Source organism: Pimephales promelas, chromosome 20 (genome assembly GCF_988280905.1).
Source record: "Pimephales promelas chromosome 20, fPimPro1.hap1.1, whole genome shotgun sequence".
In the NCBI taxonomy this organism is placed as follows: Eukaryota; Metazoa; Chordata; class Actinopteri; order Cypriniformes; family Leuciscidae; genus Pimephales; species Pimephales promelas.
In genome coordinates this window covers 2,788,244-2,811,025 of record NC_142788.1, presented here as the reverse complement: position 1 = coordinate 2,811,025, position 22,782 = coordinate 2,788,244, and the positions used below count along the sequence as shown (strand labels likewise).

Sequence of the window (22,782 nt, the reverse complement as noted above, 5' to 3'; positions counted from 1 at the left end):
TTCCTTCGTTAATGAATAACTACACAAGAACTAATAAGTAACACAATATTAACAATCTAGTAACTACTATTAACTAACAAGAAACTCTGATTAACGAACTAGTAAGTAATAGCGCACAGACGAAAGTGGTAGTTCACTATTAAGTAATCAATAACTACTATTTTTTAATACTTCCCAGAGAACTACTGAAAAAGTTTATTAATAATCTAGTAACTACTATTAACTAAAAGAAACTCTTATTAACGAATTAGTAAGTAATAGCTCACAGATGAAAGTGTTACTAGATACTTCTGTGGGAATTACTAATTATTTGGATTCGTATTATAAAGTGAAGATCCTTGGAACTAACTAGTAATTACTTAAGTGTTACTACATGATCTAATCATGATTTGTGCAAATGTTTGAGATTTTTGGTGAACTTTAGTAACTTTTAGAAAATGTCTTTAGTAACACTTAAGTAATTACTAGTTAGTTCCAATGATCTTCACTTTATAATACGGATCCAAATAATTAGTAATTCCCACAGAAGTATCTAGTAACACTTTCATCTGTGAGCTATTACTTACTAATTCATTAATAAGAGTTTATTTTAGTTAATAGTAGTTACTAAATTGTTAATAAACTTTTTCAGTAGTTCTCTGGGAAGTATTAAAAATAGTAGTTATTGATTACTTAATAGTGAACTACCACTTTCGTCTGTGCGCTATTACTTACTAGTTCGTTAATCAGAGTTTCTTGTTAGTTAATAATACTTACTAGATTGTTAATATTGTGTTACTCATTAGTTCTTGTGTAGTTATTCATTAACGAAGGATCCGTATTCTAAAGTGTTACCGGATATTGCTATGCAGTGTTTGTTGGCGTAATGTTATGTTATGTTGCTTAGCCTCTACGATATTCTAATCTCTGATCCCTCTTCAGTATAAGTCTATGGGATTCACTTCAGCCAAGTAATACAGTTTATTGGCCGCTAAGTATTATGTGCATTAACAGATTCAGTTAACGTTCTTTTTTATAAGCCTACTCAAACCGAAAGGCCTTTCACAATACTGTTTAAATAGCATGACAATGTGGGAATAATATAAGATGAATCTGCTCCAGATTCGGTGAAAGCATTTTTTAATAATTTTTTGAATGAATTTCTCAAGGCCAAAAAATAGCATGACCATCTCAAACCAGACAGAGAGGAACCCACATTTCCACATCAGAACTGGTGGATGTCGAATAAACATCTCAAAGAGCAGCACATGTGCTTTACTGATGGAATAAATGGGACCATTATGATGTTTCTGGTCTAGAAATTGTCTTTCTTTGTCCTCATTGTAGAACCAAATAGGATGGACCATGAACATCATAATAGTCCAATATCATCCAGACATTTCTGGAATAAAAGAATATATTCCCATGAAGAGATTTATTCCTGGGAATGTCAAGTGGAAGATCCTATGCCTCCCATTTGGGGTTAATTAGTTTTCTTTGTCAAAAATCAAAAAGAATGAATGTGCCAACCATTTTTTTTCCTGAAGATCTGCCCTGTAATTTTCAAATTCCTACAGAATATATATACACACACGCACACACTTCATTGCCCGTCACCTTCTACCCATAAACCGATGAATGCATGCAATCTTTCCAGAGTATTCATAGTTCCTCTGCTATCTGGAATGCAGGGCTCCCTCAGGCAAAGAAACGGTAAACCGCCAGCATCCGTTAATAATACGTTAAACCACCCAGTGACTATAAATAATCCTGACCTGTCACGAACGCAAGCCCTAGGAAAAGCATCTGCCAAAGAATGAAGAACACTGTTAAACAAATCATCATGAAGCCTGTGATGGTATGAAAACATCTTCTGTTCAGAGTTTCAGAGAGCTGTCAGATCCGTGGGCAGGTCCAAACCCGGAGCATGTCCGATCTCTGGACTGCACTGAGGCTGTCAGGTCATTAGTGTCACGTCTCATCAATCACTCCATGAGAACGCGAGACTTGCCATCACTAATTATAATCAACAGATTTATTTGGAAATCATCTGCGACTGGACGCAGACAGAGGACGCGAAAGAGAGCCAGAGGATGAATTAAAGGGCGCTGATTAAAGTCCTGCTGATGAATGTCCCTCCTGAAGCCATAAACAGCACACACTACAACTAGAAGACTGACAAGGACACAAACTTTTACTAATAAAGACTCCAGCAGAGAGAATGAGTCGACAAGAGAAGAAATATTAGACAAGAGGAGAGCTAAGATTACACGAGAAAAGTAGAGAAGAGAAGGCAAGAAGAGAAGAGAGAAAGGCGACAAGAAGAACGTAGAGGAATAGATGTAACAAAATGAGGAGAAGACAAGAGATGTAATGAGCGAATGCAAAGAAGTGGAGACAAGAGACCAGACAAGTCAAGGGAAGAGGAGAGACGTGTCGGATTGAGATGAGATGAGCAGAGAAAATTAGATGCAAGGAGATGAGAGAATGAGCTGAGACAAGATTAGAAAAGAGTAGAGGAGAGATATGACAAGATGAGAAGGAAAGAGAAGAGATGAAGGATTAGAGAGGAGAGAAGATGAGAGGAGATGAGAGGAGAGGAGATGAGGAGTGGAGAGGAGATGAGGAGTGGAGAGGAGAGAAGATGAGAGGAGATGAGGAGAGGAGAGGAGATGAGGAGAGGAGAAAAGATGAGAGGAGATGAGGAGTGGAGATGAGAGGAGATGAGATGAGGAAAGGAGATGAGAGGAGACGAGATGAGGAAAGGAGATGAGAGGAGACGAGATGAGGAAAGGAGATGAGAGGAGACGAGATGAGGAAAGGAGATGAGAGGAGACGAGGAGTGGAGAGGAGATGAGGAGAGGAAAGGAGAGGAGGTGAGGAGAGAAGATGAGAGGAGATGAGGAGAGGAGAGGAAAGGAGAGGAGGTGAGGAGAGAAGATGAGAGGAGATGAGGAGAGGAGAAAAGATGAGAGGAGATGAGGAGTGGAGATGAGAGGAGATGAGATGAGGAAAGGAGATGAGAGGAGACGAGATGAGGAAAGGAGATGAGAGGAGACGAGATGAGGAAAGGAGATGAGAGGAGACGAGATGAGGAAAGGAGATGAGAGGAGACGAGGAGTGGAGAGGAGATGAGGAGAGGAGAGGAGAGAAGATGAGAGGAGATGAGGAGTGGAGAGGAGATGAGGAGAGGAAAGGAGAGGAGGTGAGGAGAGAAGATGAGAGGAGATGAGGAGAGGAGAGAAGATGAGAGGAGATTAGTTGAGATGAGAGGAGATGAGGAGTGGAGAGGAGACGAGGAGAGGAGAGAAGATGAGATGAGTTGAGATGGGTTGAGGTGAGAGGAGAGGAGAGGAGAGAAGATGAGGAGATGAGATGAGGAGAGGAGAGAATAAGAGAGGAGATGAGGAGAGGAGAGAAGAAGAGAGGAGATGAGGAGAGAAGATGAGAGGAGATGGGATGAGATGAGGAGAGGAGATGAGAGAAGAGATGAGTTGAGAGGAGAGGAAAGGAGATGATGAGAGGAGATGAGAGGAGAAGAGATGATGGGATGAGATGAGAGGAGATGAGAGGAGAAGAGATGATGGGATGAGATGAGAGGAGAAGAGATGATGGGATGAGATGAGAGGAAAGGAGATGATGGGATGAGAGGAGATGAGATGGGATGAGATGAGAGGAAAGGAGATGATGAGAGGAGATGATATGAGAGGATATGGGATGTGATGAGAAGAAAGGAGATGATGGGATGAGAGGAAAGGAGATGATGAGAGGAGATTAGATGAGAGGAGAAGAGAGGAGATGAGGAGACGAGATAAGGAGAGGAGAGAAGATGAGGAGAGGAGAAAAGATGAGAGGAGATGAGTTGAGAGGAGATGAGGAGATGAGAGAAGATGAGGAGAGGAGAGAAGATGAGAGGAGATGAGATGAGGAGAGGAGAGGAGGAGAGGAGGAGAAGAGAGGAGATGAGATGAGAGAAGAGTTGAGAGGAGAGGAAAGGAGATGAAATGAGGAGAGGAGATGAGGATATGAGATGAGAGGAGATGAGAGAAGATGGGATGGGATGAGATGAGAGGAAAGGAGATGATGAGAGGAGATGAGATGAGAGGAGAAGAGATGATGGGATGAGATGAGAGGAAAGGAGATGATGGGATGAGATGAGATGAGATGGGATGAGAGGAGATGAGAGGAAAGGAAAGGAGATGATGAGAGGAGAAGAGATGATGGGATGAGATGAGAGGAAAGGAGATGATGAGAGGAGAGGAGATGAGATGGGATGAGAGGAGATGAGAGGAGAGGAAAGGAGATGATGAGAGGAAAGGAGATGATGGGATGTGATGAGAGGAAAGGAGATGATGGGATAAGATGAGAGGAAAGGAGATGATGAGATGAGATGAGATGGGATGAGAGGAGGTGAGATGAGATGGGATGAGATGAGAGGAAAGGAGATGATGAGAGGAGAGGAGATGAGAGGAGAGGAGATGAGATGAAATGAGAGGAGATGAGTTGAGATGAGAAGTGAGATGAGATGAGATGGGATGAGAGATGATGGGATGAGATGAGAGGAAAGGAGATGATGAGATGAGAGGAGAAGAGAGGAGATGAGATGAGAGGAGATTAGGTGAGATGAGATGGGATGAGATGAGAGGAGATGAGATGGGGTAAGAGGAGAGGAGAAGAGATGATGAGAGGAGATGAGATGGGGTGAAATGAGAGGAGAAGAGATGATGAGAGGAGATGAGATGAGATGATGAGAGGAGAGGAGATGAGATGATGAGAGGTGAGATGAAGAGATGAGGAGATGACATGAGTTGAGATGAGAGGAGAAGAGAAGAGATGATGAGAGGAGAAGTGAGATTAGAGGAGAAGAGATGAGATGAAATGAGATGGGATGAGATGAGATGAGTTGAGTTGAGTTGAGTTGAGATGAGCCTGATCCTGTGTTTTTTTGTTTGGGTTTTATTGTGTGCCAGCAGTCGTCCGTGAGGGGCTGCTGGCTTTTATTTTCATTTTTTTATGTTTTATTTTTATTAAACTGCTTGAATGTTTGCCGGTTCCCACCTCCTTCTTCCCATAACAACGAATCCTGTTACAATCTCCTCTACATCGAAATAATGTTTTGCATGTCATTACTCACCTCGAATAAATGAGTCTCTCAGTAAAATTTCTCATCAGTTCATCTTTGATGTAGTAATGATACATGTACCTGTCTGGTCTGATCTCATCCTCATGACCTCATCTAGCAGTGAATACCAAAGGTGCCTTGTTGCATTCAGTGTAATGTTTATTTATCAGAACAAGACCTCTGTGATGCATGAGGATTTGAGGAGCTGGCAATGAGGAATAATGCTGGTACCATCTAATCGAAACCCAGTGAAGACACTATTGAACATGCTGCAGGTGTGTCTGTGTGTGTGTGCAACATGAAGGTATTCAGGCGAGCAAACAAAGCTGTTCAAACCAATCGCTGCTCAGGAATGTCTTTGTGTACAATGGTTCAGGGTCGCTGATTCTGAGCTCATTGGTTCAAAGTTAATTATTAATGATGCTATTGGCTGAAATGTTCTCACCTGGATGTCAGTGCAGCACCTGTCTATACACCATGTCCTAAACTATAGGCCAAATTAGCCCAATCTTAGCATGTCTCGATGCGGTAACTGTCTGTTGTTTATCCATGCTTGCTTTAGCTCATTTTTCACACAGCACTGGAAAGCAGTTTCTTACTGTTTTCTAAGGACTTTTTCAATTGTTTCAATTGTTTAATAGTGAGAAATGCAAAGTAAAAGCTGCTACAGCTGTTTTTTAAGATAGTGAATTTAGATGCTAATGCTTACATACATTACAAACAAAAACAGTGTGTAAAAAGGGGGCCGTAGTATCAAGTCTCTTTTTTGATTTTTCCCATTTTTTGATTTCATTCTACAAGTTGGCCTATTTAGTATAGTCAAACTACTTTCCCATTAACATCTACCTCCCACTTTGTTTTAACATCCTTAGCCAGATCCAAAGCAATGGCTTAACCAATCATCAATGGTGTGTGTTTGATCTGATTCACTGACAAATCCCAGGCAAGAGGAAGCGTTCATGTTTTTTTGCAAATCTGTTTGGTAATAAACCATTATCATATCATATTTTTTCAAGTATTATAAATATAAATTATTTGGTGATATAAATTGTTTCATTTGGAAATATCATTTTAAATTTCCAACTTTAGAGAATATTCTGCATTGAAACAATTAATTTGATGTGTTTTAAGAAATAATATTCAAATAAAATGGTTTGTATTAATATATTACCACTCTGCAATTACTTAAAAGCACATACAGCTGAACAAGTGTGAACAGTTCAATCTTATTGGTCAATCACTGTATTCTGCACAGATTCTCTCATCTGTATTACACAGGCTTCACAGAAAGACCATTCTAAGGCCGTGTGTCCACCAAAGCGTTTTTCCACGCGCCTTTTGTACGTTTTCAATTGTTTTCAATGGGAGCTCCATTTTTTAAACACCATGAGCGTAACGAGGTGCTGAGTGTTTTTTTCATGCTGAAGCGCAGGGAATTTTTTTACTGGTCACCGAGAGTTGAAAAATGTTCAACATTGGATAAAACGCAGCGCTCATCACTGTCACTTCTTACCCAGCCGTCCAATCACAGTGGAGGAGGGGCGGGGCTAAACCACACAGACCAACTGTCACAACATTCTTTCTATACAACGACATCAACCAACAGCTACAGCTAACTGAACAACATGGATGAAAAATAAATTTTTAGGATGAAACAAATCATCTGCAAAATTAGTTTTAAGTAAACTCTGCTGCGGATATTCTGTATTATAGCAACGAAACGTCTCAACGAAAAAACGCTGCGCTGCCAAAATGCTCTCAAGCGCCCAAAGCACGGCGCCTTCAGCAGAGCGTCTAGCGTTTTCAGCAGGCTAAAAATCAAAGGGGTAATCCATTGACCGGAAGTTGAAGCCGGCCATCTTTTAGCAGAACTTCACTTGCGTTAGCATTTCCATTGACTCCCATTCATTTTGGCGTCACTTTGACAGCGAATAACTTTACATCTGAGGCGTTTGAAGACCCCGTTTGTTGATTATTTATTTCTAAAGAAACACAACAATGTATAAAATGCTCCATTACCTTGTATCTCATGTTATGGCCCCGTAGAAGCAGTTTTTTTGAAAAGTAGGCTAACGATTGCATCATACCCATGCGACTCTCTGTCGCACAGTAGAGAGATTACCGTATGGACAGGAGAACAAGCTCGCGGGCAATCAGGGAAACGTGGAGGCAAAATGACAGAATAATTAATCAGCAAACACAGAACGTTTCCCGAATGGTCCCATGAGGTTATTTTTTTGGGAACCAAACAAGAACGTTATAGGAACGTTCCATGTAGGTTATTTTTAGGTTCCATTTTTATAACGCAAGGAGAATGTTCCGGGAACGTTCCATTAACCTTAAGGGAAAGTTCTAGGAACGTTCTGGGAACCAAAAACTAACGTTCCCAGAACGTTCCCAGAACCTAAATTTGTTTGCTGGGTGTCTCCTCCTCCTAGCTCATGGACAGCTCCTATTCACACTCTCCGCCTCTGCATGTTTCTGAAGGGAATGATTCAGATTTCTCATGCCACAGCCACTAGAAGACAGACGGGTTGCTCTCGCCACATCTACGTCATCAAGCTCTGTTTGAGTCGGTTTGAGTCTGCGCGTCAGGAACGGAAGTCCTCAAAAAATCACTAAAAAAGGCTTCACTTGTCTCAATTGAGTTCCAATGAGATGGATCTGTCCACTTCTTATACCGTCCATGCTAAAAACGCTTTGGTGGACACACGGCCTAAGTGATAAAATACCAGTTTCTTTGTGTGTTTCCATAACTGCTGCTTGTAGACACAGGGGAGCCTTTATGGTGCATTGTTTTAATTTTTAAAAGTGCCTCTTAGCACAAATCTAATGTTTCAAGGGAAAACAGGAGCCGAGCGAAGGAGTGATGACATCAGCAGTATAAACAGCGATCGACGAGTGTCTCTCTCTCTGTGTGTGTGTGTGTGTGTGTGTCTCTGCAGGATGAGGTCTTGCACTGGCCGCTCTGCAGTGGTATCAGCTAACATTAATGACATCCTTAATCATTTATATGGGGGAAGTGAGAGGTCACAGCCACTAATGCGAGTGTTTGCCAGAGAAAAGAAAATGAAAGAGCGAAATGGGAAAAAACTGAAGAGAAAGGAACAAAAAGGCAGTAGAGATACAACTACACAGTCCTCTATCCTTTATCTGATGGTGCACAGTTTTCACTTTAAACCTTACCTGTCCTTTTGCCACTTTATGTGGAGTTGAATGGGAAACATACAATACAGTACAATCTGTTTTTTATTATTATTATTATTATTATTTTATGTCATGTGAGTGTTGTAACTTGAGAGTCTGTCGTTACCAAGTCTTTGTCTCTGCAAACATGGCCAATAAAGTTGATTCTGATTCTGATTCTGATACAGCATTGGTATGGCCTTTTTGCAGAAAACGTCAAAACGGCTGCTGGTTTCTATTTTAATCTCGCATTAAACTGTCAAATGTGTGTGTCTTTATAAAGTTGAGTGGCTAGTATGTGAAGAATTCCCTAGCCAACATCTCCATTAGCTCCTGCAGTCTTTAGGTTCAGAGCGTCTCACCACATCTCGACATCTACAGGAGTGGAAACTCGGGTGTGTGTGCCAGATCTCTCCTCAGCGCTGCACGTCTGCTAATTGAGTGGGTTAGCGGTGGCTAAGGGTCTCTGTACGCTGAGGCCAGAGCTCATAAAGATGGGTGCGGGTGGCCTGGTCCAAGCCAACAGAAATCCAACGGCCGTCTTCCAGGCAGAGGAGAGCCGGTCTCAGGTTGCATGGAGATGGGCCAGAACCGGCACACACGCCCAGAGAGATCCGATAACTCACCGCACTGCGTTCTTATGCGCTGGCCTCATGGAAGAAAAGTTTATTAAAATTAGTGCATGAAAGTTTAGGTTGAATGCGAGAATTTAGAGAAAGCCGTGTTCTTTGTGCTGGTTTTACTACATTTTCCTACAATCACACAAAAAATGTCACATACTTATATGGGTAGCAACCAAATGTTAATATATTTATATTGTTTATATATTACATTGTACTTTAACTTGAAAGTATCAACATAAATGCATAAGTTTTTGCAGTATTTGGGGAAGTAACTTTTAAAATGAACGTGTTACAATATTGCGTTACTCCCTACAAAGGTACTAATTGTGTTGCTTATTATTAATATTATTATGGAAAGTAATGTGTTACATTATTGCGATACTTTTTCTCACATGGGCTGGGCTTGGATGTTTGTTTCTTAATAACAAAAACAAACTTCTTTTTTGTATATAAGGCTATGTTTACACGGAAACGATTCTGAAGAGAAAACGCAAAAGTGGCGTTGCGTTATCACTTTTTATTCTGCGTTTAGAGGAGGGTTTTGGGTGGGAAATCCGCGTGCATATGGTGATGCAAAAGTGTGTGAAAGTCGATGTAGTGTGCACTCCAGGCAGCTAGGTGGCGATGTGAAGCACTGCCACACAACAACACCAAGCCTGTGTACAACCTTCACTGTCAAGCAGACTTTTGCGTTTTTATCCTTTACATGGGAACGTGGCGGTGGAACGTTTTTAAGATTTCATCTCTGGAGGGTGGTTTCACTTTTTTGTGTTTTTAAGCCCCAAAAATGCTGTCGCCGTGTAAACGGAAGGCGCATCCGATCAAATATTTTTTACGTTTTCACCCGCGAGCGTACTCGTGTATACAGGGCCTAAGTCTTTTTATAAGTTAGGGTGTATTCACACCAGGAAAGTCCGATAGTTCACTTGCTTTGGTCCGGACCAAATAAATTATTATTATTTTTTTTTTGGTACGGTTCGCTTTCACACTGCTCTTTTTGCAAGTGAACCAAAATTTGTAAACCAAACCACACGTGTGCTAAGGTCGTCCATTCATTGGATAAGGATTCTCAAGGGAAATCAGGAAGTGCAAAAAAGGCTCAGCATGGAGATATTTCCATATATTTCATACTGCAATATTTGTTCTTTTACTAATTTTGTGTTAATTCTGTACAAACGCAATATGAAGAAACTAATGAGTATGTCATCTATACGAAGTTGTAATTCGGATTTTGAGAAGACGACGAGTGTAACGTTTGAGTGGCTCTATAAACGCAGGGAAATACGACAACTCGTCTCTCGTCCATCTTTTCATTCGACCACCTTCTGTTTTTTTTATCTCTGTGCAACATCTCAACTTTGCGTTACAAGTGGCACTGCACAGAAGACGGAGAAGGTATAAAGTTTTCATTCATAGAGAGGGGCTATGTTCACTCATTTAAATAATGAGATTCTTATTGTGTACTAACAAGTGCTGTCAATGTTAACGCTTGCGATTAAGTTTGTCCAGTTTAACATAAATTAACGCATCATCATCCTTGTATTGTAACTATCCTTACATTAATAATAATAATAATTCATTACATTTATATAGAATTTTTCTCGGCACTCGCTTTAAGGGGGAAACTCGTCAACCACCACCAAAAGGTGGTGAACTGCAAATGCTTTATGAACTGCAAATGATTTTTTTTTTTGCATCTTTGCGCGATTAGACATTCACACTCGACGCGCAGAAAGACGCGCAATATTCTCTTTCGACGCAGTGCTTTCTTGTGTGACGGAGTAGTAAGCTATAGATTTCAGACACCAAGTTAGACTACGCCACCCATGGGAATTTCACCCCGGGAAATATGAATGATCCCTAAAAATTTAGGTCACACAGGTTCGACTCTCGTAAAAAGGTAGGCAGAAACGTGGGTATCATGAAATAAATATATTTTATTATTAGAAAATCCTATTTAAAAGAGAGCATGATATTCACAATAACCTCCGTTGCACCAGGATGGCTTCAGATGGATAATTATAGCATGGCAGACATGAGTGTTTAACGAAACAAGAAAACAAAAGCAACAAATGACATAACACAAAATGACATAACACAATGTACAAAAACTAATGACCACACAACTGAAAAACAAATCTGCAACCTTACAGGGCCGAGGTTCACCACGGCGAAGTGATCATAAATCTAGTCAGTCAAAAGCACACTTGCACACTCACAACACCGTGCTCTCAGCTCACACAACCAAACACTTCAAAAGTGCTGCACGGCAACCGTGGAAGGAGCACCACCACCACCCCAAGAGACCCTTCACCAGTGGGACCTCGGCGACTGAAAGAAAATACAAAAAAAGAAACAAATCTCAAAACAGTACAATAAATCACAATTTGATTATGGTATAATCGCAAGCACAGGCAGGAATAAAGTCCTGTCAAATCAAATCCAGGACAATAAACAGTTTTTTTTGGACACAATAAACAAAGTAACTCAATACCAATAATGATGTAAACAAACTTGAAAGGAGCAACCGCAAAATGATATTCTCCTTACAAATTATTGAATGGCAACCCAAAAATACACTAAACAATGATATAAAGAAACCAGACAGCGACAATCCATCAGATCAGCTGGAAAATACAGCGTTCTCGTAGTATGACGGAGGGAAGACAAACAGGACTGCGACTACAGCCGAAACGGATCGCTCACGAGTGAGAGAGAGAGAGAATCCGAAGAAATGGAGTGAGCTCTAATATCCCTTCACCAGCACGGGTATGCGGTATTCAGGCAATTGCCGTTCAGCGGAGATACAGCGGAGACACAGGGAATACGGAGAGATTAGCAGTCTTGGCATACACTTTAAACAAGCCAAGGGTGCCAGGAGGAGAAAAGACAGGCTGTGTCCACTGTCAACAACAGCTACGGGGAGGAGTCGGACATGACGCATCCCAGGCCACAGCCAACCAGATCTTAAATAGGGGGAACTCTTTACTGATAGGTGCTCATAAACGTCAATCACTACTCATTTCATTCGGTTACAATCCACCCCCAGCTTCTGCACCGACGCCCCGACGGTGAACTCAACAGAACCTACACTCTGAGCCCTCACTTCCACGGCCGAAACCAAGTAACAGATGTACTACCCCCTATACTAGATACCGTCCCTACCCCCACCGATCGAGGGAGGTGATGTACATTAGGGTGCCGTCCAGCAGTACTCCTTCCCGTCCTCCTGACCACAGCAGCGTCTGAAGGAAGACTCATTACCGGCTGCAGGTTCACCTCTGTCTCCAGAATTTCCTCTGTCCGCTGGACTTCACCAGATGGTACTTGCTCAGACCTCTGAGGGACAGGAGGTGAAGCCCCTCCAGCAACCTGCTCACGACCAGCTTGCAATGTTTCCGGCACCAAAACAAACAAGTCTCCCTCCTCTAGATCTTCCTCTCTAGGAAGCTGAACAGGTTCAATCACCGGACTTTCCTGCAAAGTGGGGGAAAGGTATCCACCAATCTGCAGTTTCAGCAAGGATCGGTGCACATGCTTTATCTTACCTAAATCTGTTGAGGGGGCAATAGTATACACCACCCCCCCATCCTTAGGAGCCTTCAGGACTTGGTACACCACTGCACTCCACAGGTCGTTGATCTTATGTCTACCTCTCACGCTATGGTCACGGAGGTATACCAACTGACCCTCCTTCAGTGGTGCTTCTTGTACCTGCAGATCATGTCTGGCCTTCCGACGATCTGCCGCGGCCCTCAATCGATCACGAGCACCCCCAAAAGCAATCTGCAACCTATCCTGATGCTCCAAGACCCACCTATGTACACTACCTGCCCGTGGTTCTTCAACCCTACCGAGCAGGAAGTCAACGGGAAGTCTAGGCTCCTGCCCAAACATCAAAAAGTAAGGAGACTCACCCGTAGCTTGATGAGGGGTGGTATTATAGGAGAAAAGTACCTGGGGAAGGCAGCCTGGCCAATCCCCCTTCTTTGACACCGGCAATGTACGCAACAGATTGTGCAAGGTCCGGTTGAAACGTTCGCACTGCCCATTTCCGGACGGATGATATGGCGTGGTGCGTGATTTTTCAACTCCATATAAACAGCACAGCTGCTGAATAAGAGCCGACTCGAAATTACGGCCCTGGTCTGAATGGATACGACCAGGTACCCCGAATTTGTAGAACCATTCGACCACCAGGACCTGAGCCACAGTCTCAGCTCGTTGGTCCCTGGTAGGTACAGCCAAGGTGTACTTGGTGAAGATATCGGTCATGACCAAAACATTCTCAAGACCGGTACTCGAGGGCTCCAACACCGTGAAATCCAGGGCTACGATCTCGTTTGGCCGTGCCGCCAACAAATGTCCCATGAAGCTAGCATGAGTAGACTGATCACCCTTGGCACATTGGCATCGCTCACATTCCTGGCACCAGCGGGCAATGTCAGAGGACATCCTTGGCCAATAACATCTCTGCTGTACCAGCTGCGTGGTGCGCTCCACCCCCTGGTGCCCATGCTGCTGGTGAAGTTGAGTCAATACTTTAGACTTCAAGGCCGCTGGTAAAAGCACTTGGAGAACCTCCTCTCCACCATCCGGGCGAAACACCCGGCGGTAAAGCACTCCCTCGTGCTCCACCAAACGGTCCCATTGGCGCAACAGGATCACCGCAGATCTGGAGAGCTCCTTACGCTCTTCTGAGCTAGGAGGTGACTTCCGCCTCCAGAACACCAACAGCTCGCCAACGACTGGATCTGCCCTCTGCTGCATGCCCATATCCTGGATAGGACAGGGAAAGGATGCAATTTGATTTACCCAAGTGGTCAACCCATCTTGGGCGGCTTGACGCAGCAATACCGGGACAGTTGCACCCCGGCACAAATCTTGATCTCCCTCCCCCTGGAAGTTCTGGCGAGACAACGCATCAGCATTGCGGTTACTCTTACCTGATCTATATTTAAGCTCAAAGTCAAAGGCTGCCAGCTGGGCAGCCCAACGCTGTTCCATAGCCCCCAACTTGGCAGAGGACAGGTAGCTAAGAGGGTTATTGTCGGTGTACACCATACACTTATGCCCCAGGAGGTACTCACGGAACTTCTCGGTCATGGCCCACTTGAGCGCAAGAAACTCCAATTTCATGGAACTATAGGTGGATGTATTGCGCTCAGTGGGCCTAAGACCCCGACTACCATAGGCAATAGGACGCACCTTGCCTTGTTGGTCCTGTGAGAGAACCGCCCCGAGTCCCCCATGACTGGCATCCACCTCCAGAATAAATGGAAGCGAAAAGTCAGCATAGGCCAGAACAGGAGCGGTAGTAAGTTTCCTCTTTAACTCCTCAAAACCCCTCTGACACTCTGCGGACCAGGCGTCACCGATATGCTTCGGCTTCCGCGAATGCTTAGGACTTGTCAGCTCTGCCACCAATCGATGTAAGGGGGCAGCTAACCTAGCGAATCCCTCCACGAAACGTCGATAATAGCTGGCAAACCCTAAAAATGACCGCAGCTCGGCCACGTTAGTTGGGAGCGGCCACTGAGAAACTGCTGCAATCTTACCTGGGTCGGTGGAGACCCCCTCCGACGAAATGACATGACCCAGGTACTGCACTTCCTGTTTAAAGAACGCACACTTAGATAACTTAGCCTTCAAACCCTCCTTTTGTAACCGGCTTAGCACTACCTCCATCCGAGCCAGATGTTGGTCAACTGAAGAGGAAAACACAACAATGTCATCCAGGTAAAGAAGTAAAGACTGACCCTGTTGGTCCCCAAACATCCGTTCCATCAATCGTTGGAAGGTGCTGGGGGCATTGCACAAACCGAAAGGCATCCTGTTCCATTCAAAGAGGCCAAACGGAGTGCAAAAGGCAGTCTTTGATCGATCCGCCTCAGTAACCGGAACCTGATTGTACCCGCTGGTGAGGTCCATGGTGGAAAACCAACGTGCCCCAACCAGCGAGTCCAATGTCTCTTCAATCCGGGGCAGGGGAAAGGCATCCTTTCTGGTCTTAGAATTTAACTGACGATAGTCTACGCACATGCGCAGACTACCGTCCTTCTTCCTGACCTGGACGATGGGTGACGCGTATGGACTACAACTTTCTCTGATTACCTGGGACTCGAGTAGTTGGTTTATATGAGCTTTCACCACCTCATACTCCGATGGAGGAATGCGTCTGTATCGCTGCCGTACAGGGACATCATCCAGCAGGGGGATATCATGGGAAATAAGATTGGAACATCCCAGATCTCCCTCATGCGTGGAAAACACAGTCGCGTACTTTTCAAGAAGCGCCCTTACCTTACCTTGTTCCTCAACTGACAGTACAGCTAAGTCAACCGCCCGTATCTGTTCAGATATAGCGGGAACAACCTGCTGCGTACTCACTCTAGCCGATACCACTTTAACCTCAGTGACCTCCGGGGGTAAGCTAACCACGTAAACCTGGTTGACAGTACCTATGACCGTGCCAGCATACAGTAACACGTCGGCCTCACTAACGTTAACCACGGGCACATAAGCTGTACCACGCTCTACTGGCACCAACGACGGAGATGCCAACAAACCGGCAGGAAGACCAGCCTCCGGTGGTTCAAACAGCACAGTACCATTCGAGTACTGCGCTGAGCAGGTCACAACCACCAATTTCATTGTACCGCCTGGGATACGACATGCCCGACGTCCACGCACTCTAACTCGTCCCCCTTGATCCGAAACTGACTGGACGTCAATGTGACAGCAATGTTGTAAGGCCTGGAAAACAGAATTAGGTGCCTGCGACACAACAGGTAAATTAAAAAGACTCATGCCGTGCTGGCCAAAGAGTTCCTGGTAGCAGCGGCTCAGGACGTTCATTCCTAGAACGCCAGGAACCTGAGCACACAAACCACCCGGAGGGTCCTTGACCACTAGCACCCCGCAGCCTAAAACCACTCGCCCGCAAAGTTCAACATCCAGTTCTACATAACCGACGTACGGAATTGAGAGGCCATTGGCGGCCCGGAGCTGTAGCCAATGGCACGACCGAAGCGGTTCCTGACCCCAAGATTCAAAATTTTTCAAAAAACAACTCTCCGTAATGGTGGACACCATAGAACCGGTGTCCACCAGGCAAGATACCTTGACCCCCCCCATCCCCACGACGAGTTGTGGACAAGTTGACATAAGACGAGACCTTAAATCCGAACCAAGCAAAAAATCCGAGCCTGTCTTTTCCCCAACCGAGCGGCGGCCCTGCGGCTCGGTGGGAGTTAGTTTCCCGACGACTGTCTAGATGGTGGCTGGGCACTCCCCGCAGAGGAGGAACCCGCAAGTGCTGGTGGGAAACGTGGTGGTCGCCGCTCTCCATCACAATCTCCAGCATAATGACCAGGTTGCTGACACCTTCTACAAATAATCTGATTAGGCCGGGATGGTCGCTGTCGGGGTTGGGGATTTTGAATTTGAGCTATGCTTTGAGTCAATTGATTCAGCTGCTGTTGCTGCATCTTCAGCATCTCTCGTAATTCGCTCAATTCAGATGTAGTTGACGCAGCGTTACTGCCCGTGTGCTGATGTCCCTGCACCCCATACTGAATACCATACGCAGAAGGGACAGATTGACTTCGACCGCGCGTTCCCCCCGGCACTCCCTCACGTTCCCAGCGAATAGCTTCACTGCGAACGTCCAACAATGTAGCAGTAGGTTGGCGACGGACTAGCTGTTTTAATTCACGCCGGAGGGCACCGTCATTAACATATTCCACAAATTGATCGCGTAATAAAACTTCCGCATTAGGCATGCCATGAGGTGATTGATTTTTTACCCTTTCCAGAAGACCCATCAGAACCAGGGAGAATTCCAATAAGCTCTCCCCATCCTGTTGTCTCCTGGAAAAAAATGACTCTTGAAGAGCAACATATGATTTCGTACAACCATACAGGTTACGCAAAGCCTGAATAATTTTCTCTGGATCCTCCCTCTCATCCCTCGACCGATAACGAATCTCTTCCCGTGCTTCTCCCTCCAAATGATCAACCAAAAAATATGCCCGATCCGTATTAGAAAGGTGGCGAAGCCGCATGCAAGCCTGGGCCTCCTCCACCCACTCATCAATAAAAATGCCAGACCTACCATTAAATTTTGGACACTTTCTGTCACGAGGGACAAACACAAATCGCTCTGTTGCACTAGAACCAGTGGGTGGCGGAGGGTCCTCAGCGGCAGCTGAGGGAGCACTAGACGAACCAGGCTGCGCCGCGGGCGTCTGCTCCTGTCGCAATCTTTCATTGTCTGCCTTTAATTGGAGTACTAGTTCCTTTAACGCGCGTAGTTCATCCTCCATGACTATAAATCACACACAGCACTTACCAATACAGATACTAAACTCACCGGTCCGTTTTACAGACCCCAGAAAGAACGGCCGCTGTCTGGTTTCTGCAACAAAAAAAAAGAAAAGAAGAAACAAATATCCAAAAACACTTATACCAACAGAAACAATACCCACGTCTTTGTACTACACAATAGAGACCCTGCCGACTACGCCAGTTTGTGACGGAGTAGTAAGCTATAGATTTCAGACACCAAGTTAGACTACGCCACCCATGGGAATTTCACCCCGGGAAATATGAATGATCCCTAAAAATTTAGGTCACACAGGTTCGACTCTCGTAAAAAGGTAGGCAGAAACGTGGGTATCATGAAATAAATATATTTTATTATTAGAAAATCCTATTTAAAAGAGAGCATGATATTCACAATAACCTCCGTTGCACCAGGATGGCTTCAGATGGATAATTATAGCATGGCAGACATGAGTGTTTAACGAAACAAGAAAACAAAAGCAACAAATGACATAACACAAAATGACATAACACAATGTACAAAAACTAATGACCACACAACTGAAAAACAAATCTGCAACCTTACAGGGCCGAGGTTCACCACGGCGAAGTGATCATAAATCTAGTCAGTCAAAAGCACACTTGCACACTCACAACACCGTGCTCTCAGCTCACACAACCAAACACTTCAAAAGTGCTGCACGGCAACCGTGGAAGGAGCACCACCACCACCCCAAGAGACCCTTCACCAGTGGGACCTCGGCGACTGAAAGAAAATACAAAAAAAGAAACAAATCTCAAAACAGTACAATAAATCACAATTTGATTATGGTATAATCGCAAGCACAGGCAGGAATAAAGTCCTGTCAAATCAAATCCAGGACAATAAACAGTTTTTTTTGGACACAATAAACAAAGTAACTCAATACCAATAATGATGTAAACAAACTTGAAAGGAGCAACCGCAAAATGATATTCTCCTTACAAATTATTGAATGGCAACCCAAAAATACACTAAACAATGATATAAAGAAACCAGACAGCGACAATCCATCAGATCAGCTGGAAAATACAGCGTTCTCGTAGTATGACGGAGGGAAGACAAACAGGACTGCGACTACAGCCGAAACGGATCGCTCACGAGTGAGAGAGAGAGAGAATCCGAAGAAATGGAGTGAGCTCTAATATCCCTTCACCAGCACGGGTATGCGGTATTCAGGCAATTGCCGTTCAGCGGAGATACAGCGGAGACACAGGGAATACGGAGAGATTAGCAGTCTTGGCATACACTTTAAACAAGCCAAGGGTGCCAGGAGGAGAAAAGACAGGCTGTGTCCACTGTCAACAACAGCTACGGGGAGGAGTCGGACATGACGCATCCCAGGCCACAGCCAACCAGATCTTAAATAGGGGGAACTCTTTACTGATAGGTGCTCATAAACGTCAATCACTACTCATTTCATTCGGTTACAATCGCAATTGGGTCGGTTTATGTTCACACCGTAAACGAACCGTACCAGAGTTCGTTTGGAACCGTACCAAGACCACCTCTTCAGCTGGGTCTCGGTTCGGTTGTTTGGTCCGCACCCGAGTTCGATTGCTGTATTCACACCTGCCCAAAAGGTCCGCACCAAGGGGGCAAACGAACTAGAGTTCGATTCAATCGAACCAAACAAGGCAGGTGTGAATACACCCTTAGTTTTATGAGTTTAACTTTTTATGAGTTAAACTCATTTTGCTTATAAGTATGGTTGAAGTGGATCATTGAAGGTCAGCTGCATTAAAGTGAGATTAAGTACATAAAGTATATTTGTGTAATTTAATATATTTAACATATTTTGCAGGTTTACATAACATTCTAGGTTTGCATTGCACAGTTTTTATTGATTTTGAGGATATCTATAATAACCATTATGGTTAATCTACAATAACCGATATCTACAATAACCATTATGTTCACCCAGCAAACACGATTCCCTTAACATGTGGACAGGAGAACTGTCAGTCAATACATAGAAAAACAAACTAACTTGTGTTACTAATTTGAAAAAGTTACTAGATATTTTGTTGCAAATTTAAAAGAAATGCATTATTTTACTATTTACTTCAACAAAGTCTGTAGGCCTATCTTGTGTTACTTGTAATATGTTACCCTCAATGTTGTGCTGTTTAATGGCAGGTTCCTGTACTGGAATGGATTATCTCTGTGTGTTCAACTGTAGGATCTATTTCTTGGCTATTGGTGCAAATATTCAGTAGTTTTATATAAAATTCTTTTACAGAATTTAATATAATATTTCACATGCTGCCACACATTTGGTTACGTCCTTGATGGACACTTATTTTACACTGACTTACGTTCATTTGAAGTATTTTTCTTGACACCGAAACGTTTAAGCAACAAGTTTCAACGCCAACACTCGCCAGCAAAAGTCAGGCTGTTAGCGTGCCAAAGTCAGTGAAGAACAGCAGAACGGATCCCAGGAAGCAAAGACCCGGCCCATCATTTTCACCTGGCGGTCAGTCTGTCCATTTATTTAGCTGCTTCTTTCTTTCACACGCTGTAAAGAAGTTTCGGGATTTCTCACGTCTATTCATTTGGAGAAATTAACATGTGCTTTGATAGGGGTTTTAGTACGGCCCTAAAGGATGAGGAAACGGCCATGTTGGGTCTTTGTAAGGACGGTAAATGCAGCTCTGTCTGTAAGACTCCACCAGCATTCAGAGCTTCACACAAAACCCTCTGACCTCTTTTGTCTACCCGGGACTACCAAGCCCAGTTGATTAGGGGCTTTTCTTTTTCTGCTCTGTTGTTTTTTCTTGTTTTAATTGACCGGTGGGACCAAGAGTAAGAAAAGGGCGTCAGGGTGTCAACCTCAGTCGCCTCGTTTTCAGTCCGCATTTTCTTTTCTCTCTTGCTCTGGTGGGAATGTGACGCCCGCTCGCTCTGGTGGCTATATTCCAATGGGAATCCCAGCTATAGCGTTTAGGATTTAACAGATGTCAGATCAGACCCCCCGCTCAGATTGTAACAATTCAACTCATTAGAGAGAAAAGCAGAACAGAGCCACTGGTCATTTGATGAAGGTCAGCATATGCGGTGAAATGATTTTGTTGTAAATTTTGCATTTAAACCTGATTTCATGTACTGATCGAGAATATTGCTGACTGTCTATTGTATGAAAGTGTGTATTACCAAAGACGAATAGGACTCAGCTAACGGATTTAATTATCTCTTTATTACGGATAATTAGTAATGCACTGTTTTATCACTCGGAATTGGCAGAATTTTTTTTTTTTTAAAAAGGTAATTTGCTCAGTAATTTTCTCCTCTGAACAGAGTTATCAACATCAGTATTTTACCCAATTAAAACCTTCATAGTGCATGCGTAAAATTCTACTTATCCCTGCTCCTCAAGATAGTCATTTCCCAATTTTAACTGTGTCAAAGAAAAACCATGAACCCTGGAAATAAGAAACACTTTTTTATAATAGTGCAATCTTTGCATGTGGAAAATTTCCAACTAGCCTTTTCAGGAAATCGATTATCTCTCCCTGAGTTTATATTAAACATTGCTCACCCAGTAAATCAAACTTAACTGGAGAATTTAATCCATTTTGTTCTACATTGGGAGTGGATTATCTTCTAACGGCACTTGACAGATCCAAATCTCAACATGACAAATGTTCAATCAGATGATCTTTAACAGTTCTTTACAGCCTGCCAGTTCTTTCAGGATTATGCTGATTCAGAGACGCAGACTTCTTTCCAACTTGGTCAACCAAAAATAATAAATCTACATCATACTAATAAACACATATACACACATGCAGCTATAAATTTATCCCACTGCTTCATCCAAACTCTTTTAAACAATATTGTAATGCATCAACGCACCATATTTATGTTAGTGTGTCTCGTCTAAATCTCCTGGCCGGCAAGAACCACAGAACTCATTTGAAAAAATCCACGTCATTCTAATGTGGTGTGATTCAGTTTAAATATTCGTATTAATAATTCATTACTAGAAAACTGCAGTTTTGTCACATCAGAATGGGTTCCATTACACACGCTGAGCAGTAAAGACACCTGACTCGCTTGAGCGTGGTAATAGATGGCGTAAGTACTTATGCACGGCAGTAAATGGCTTTAAGTGACTCTGTGCATCAGGGGGCATAGCTGGCTCTGTCTGTGGTCGTTTACGTGCGTTTTAACGAGGCATTCACTGCCCCCAAGAGACAGACCTGATGGAGAAAGGCCTGAACAGGACCATTGACTACGCCAACTGCAGCTCGGACTAAAATCAACAGCAGAATTACATGCTTTAGTGAGCGAGCCCCCAATAAAACAGCCCCTGGAGACCGCCGGCCTGGCCCTCCTCCCTGTGTGACTCGGTCCCTCCGACAGGGAAAAAGAACCCAGTGTTGAATTCGCTTTCTTCTTTGCATTCCTTCACTCGGAAACCATGGCAATGCAGCCATCATAACCTTGACCATCCAAAGAAAACAAAAGTCCACTCCAGTCAGAGAAACGTAAATCTGCAACGCTTTCAGGAATAAGTCTCAATTAATGCCTCAAATTAATAGTTTATTATCCCTATCCCTTGAACGTGAAGTCGGGAAAAACTGGACCATGCTTGAGTGGAGCAAGTCCGCCGAGACCCACCATTTCAAACTCCGACTCTTTCTTCTTTGCTTACAGGTCCTTGTTAAGAACCTTGACCGATTCCTTTGGGAACATGTCCGTTCTCCCTGATTAGGGTCCCTAACTATTCACGTATGGGTCTTATTTCATCTATAAGTGCGGTCCATTGTTCTCTCTGAAGCCTTTCCTGCAGCGAAGACTAATTTCACTGTTCCATTCCAGACTTGTACTCTTGCCTTTGAACCCCTTCGTGGTGTCTTTAGGGGCCCTATTAAAGGCCCAAGTCAGACCGTCTCTAGGGTGATGGAAAAAATCCGGACCAATTACCTGTGACCCACCGTACAAAAACGAGAAACAATAAAAAAAGACGATACAGAGGGAAGGGTGCAAGGGAGAGAGAGAGTTAATATAAAGCATTTAAAACACCACCAGAGGCTTTCATGATGAAATATGACTCTTGAGTCGAGGTGCTGGGAACTTTGTCTCTGCTGCCTGTGAATGGATAGATGAATTATGTGGTCAGCAGTGCATTAAGACTCGATCCGTAGAGAAAGAGGAGGAGGGGGGGGGGAGCACAGTCCTCAAGATGGATCCCCTGGTTTCCTAGTTTTCACACCCAGCATTACAGTAATTGGCCAAGTTTGCTGCTGTTTGTCTTTTCCACCGAGACACCCCAAAACCTGCGGTGCTATTGTGAACATTGAACCTAGCTGCACCAGAAGGCATTTTGAGCGGCCCAATGGACAAGCGCACTAGCAGATATCGTCTTTGATTGCTACATTGTTTTGGGATCTATATGAGACTTGGTGAAATAATAGTCTAACTGCACTAGGGGGCAATTACAAGCACCCCCAAAGCACCATCAGCACCAGTGAGACTTAAGCTGGTGACCCACAAGTAAT

General features: G+C 43.8%; 1 long non-coding RNA gene across 1 annotated transcript; it reads right to left on the bottom strand.

Moving 5' to 3' along the window:
* Positions 1 to 10,827: 10,827 nt before the first annotated feature.
* Positions 10,828 to 18,700, bottom strand: LOC148970516 (uncharacterized). The gene is made up of 2 exons (XR_016148049.1): positions 17,285 to 18,700; positions 10,828 to 11,241 (listed from the first exon to the last, which is right to left on the bottom strand). It is a non-coding gene; the product is annotated as an uncharacterized LOC148970516 (long non-coding RNA).
* Between the last annotated feature and the right edge of the window lie 4,082 nt (positions 18,701 to 22,782).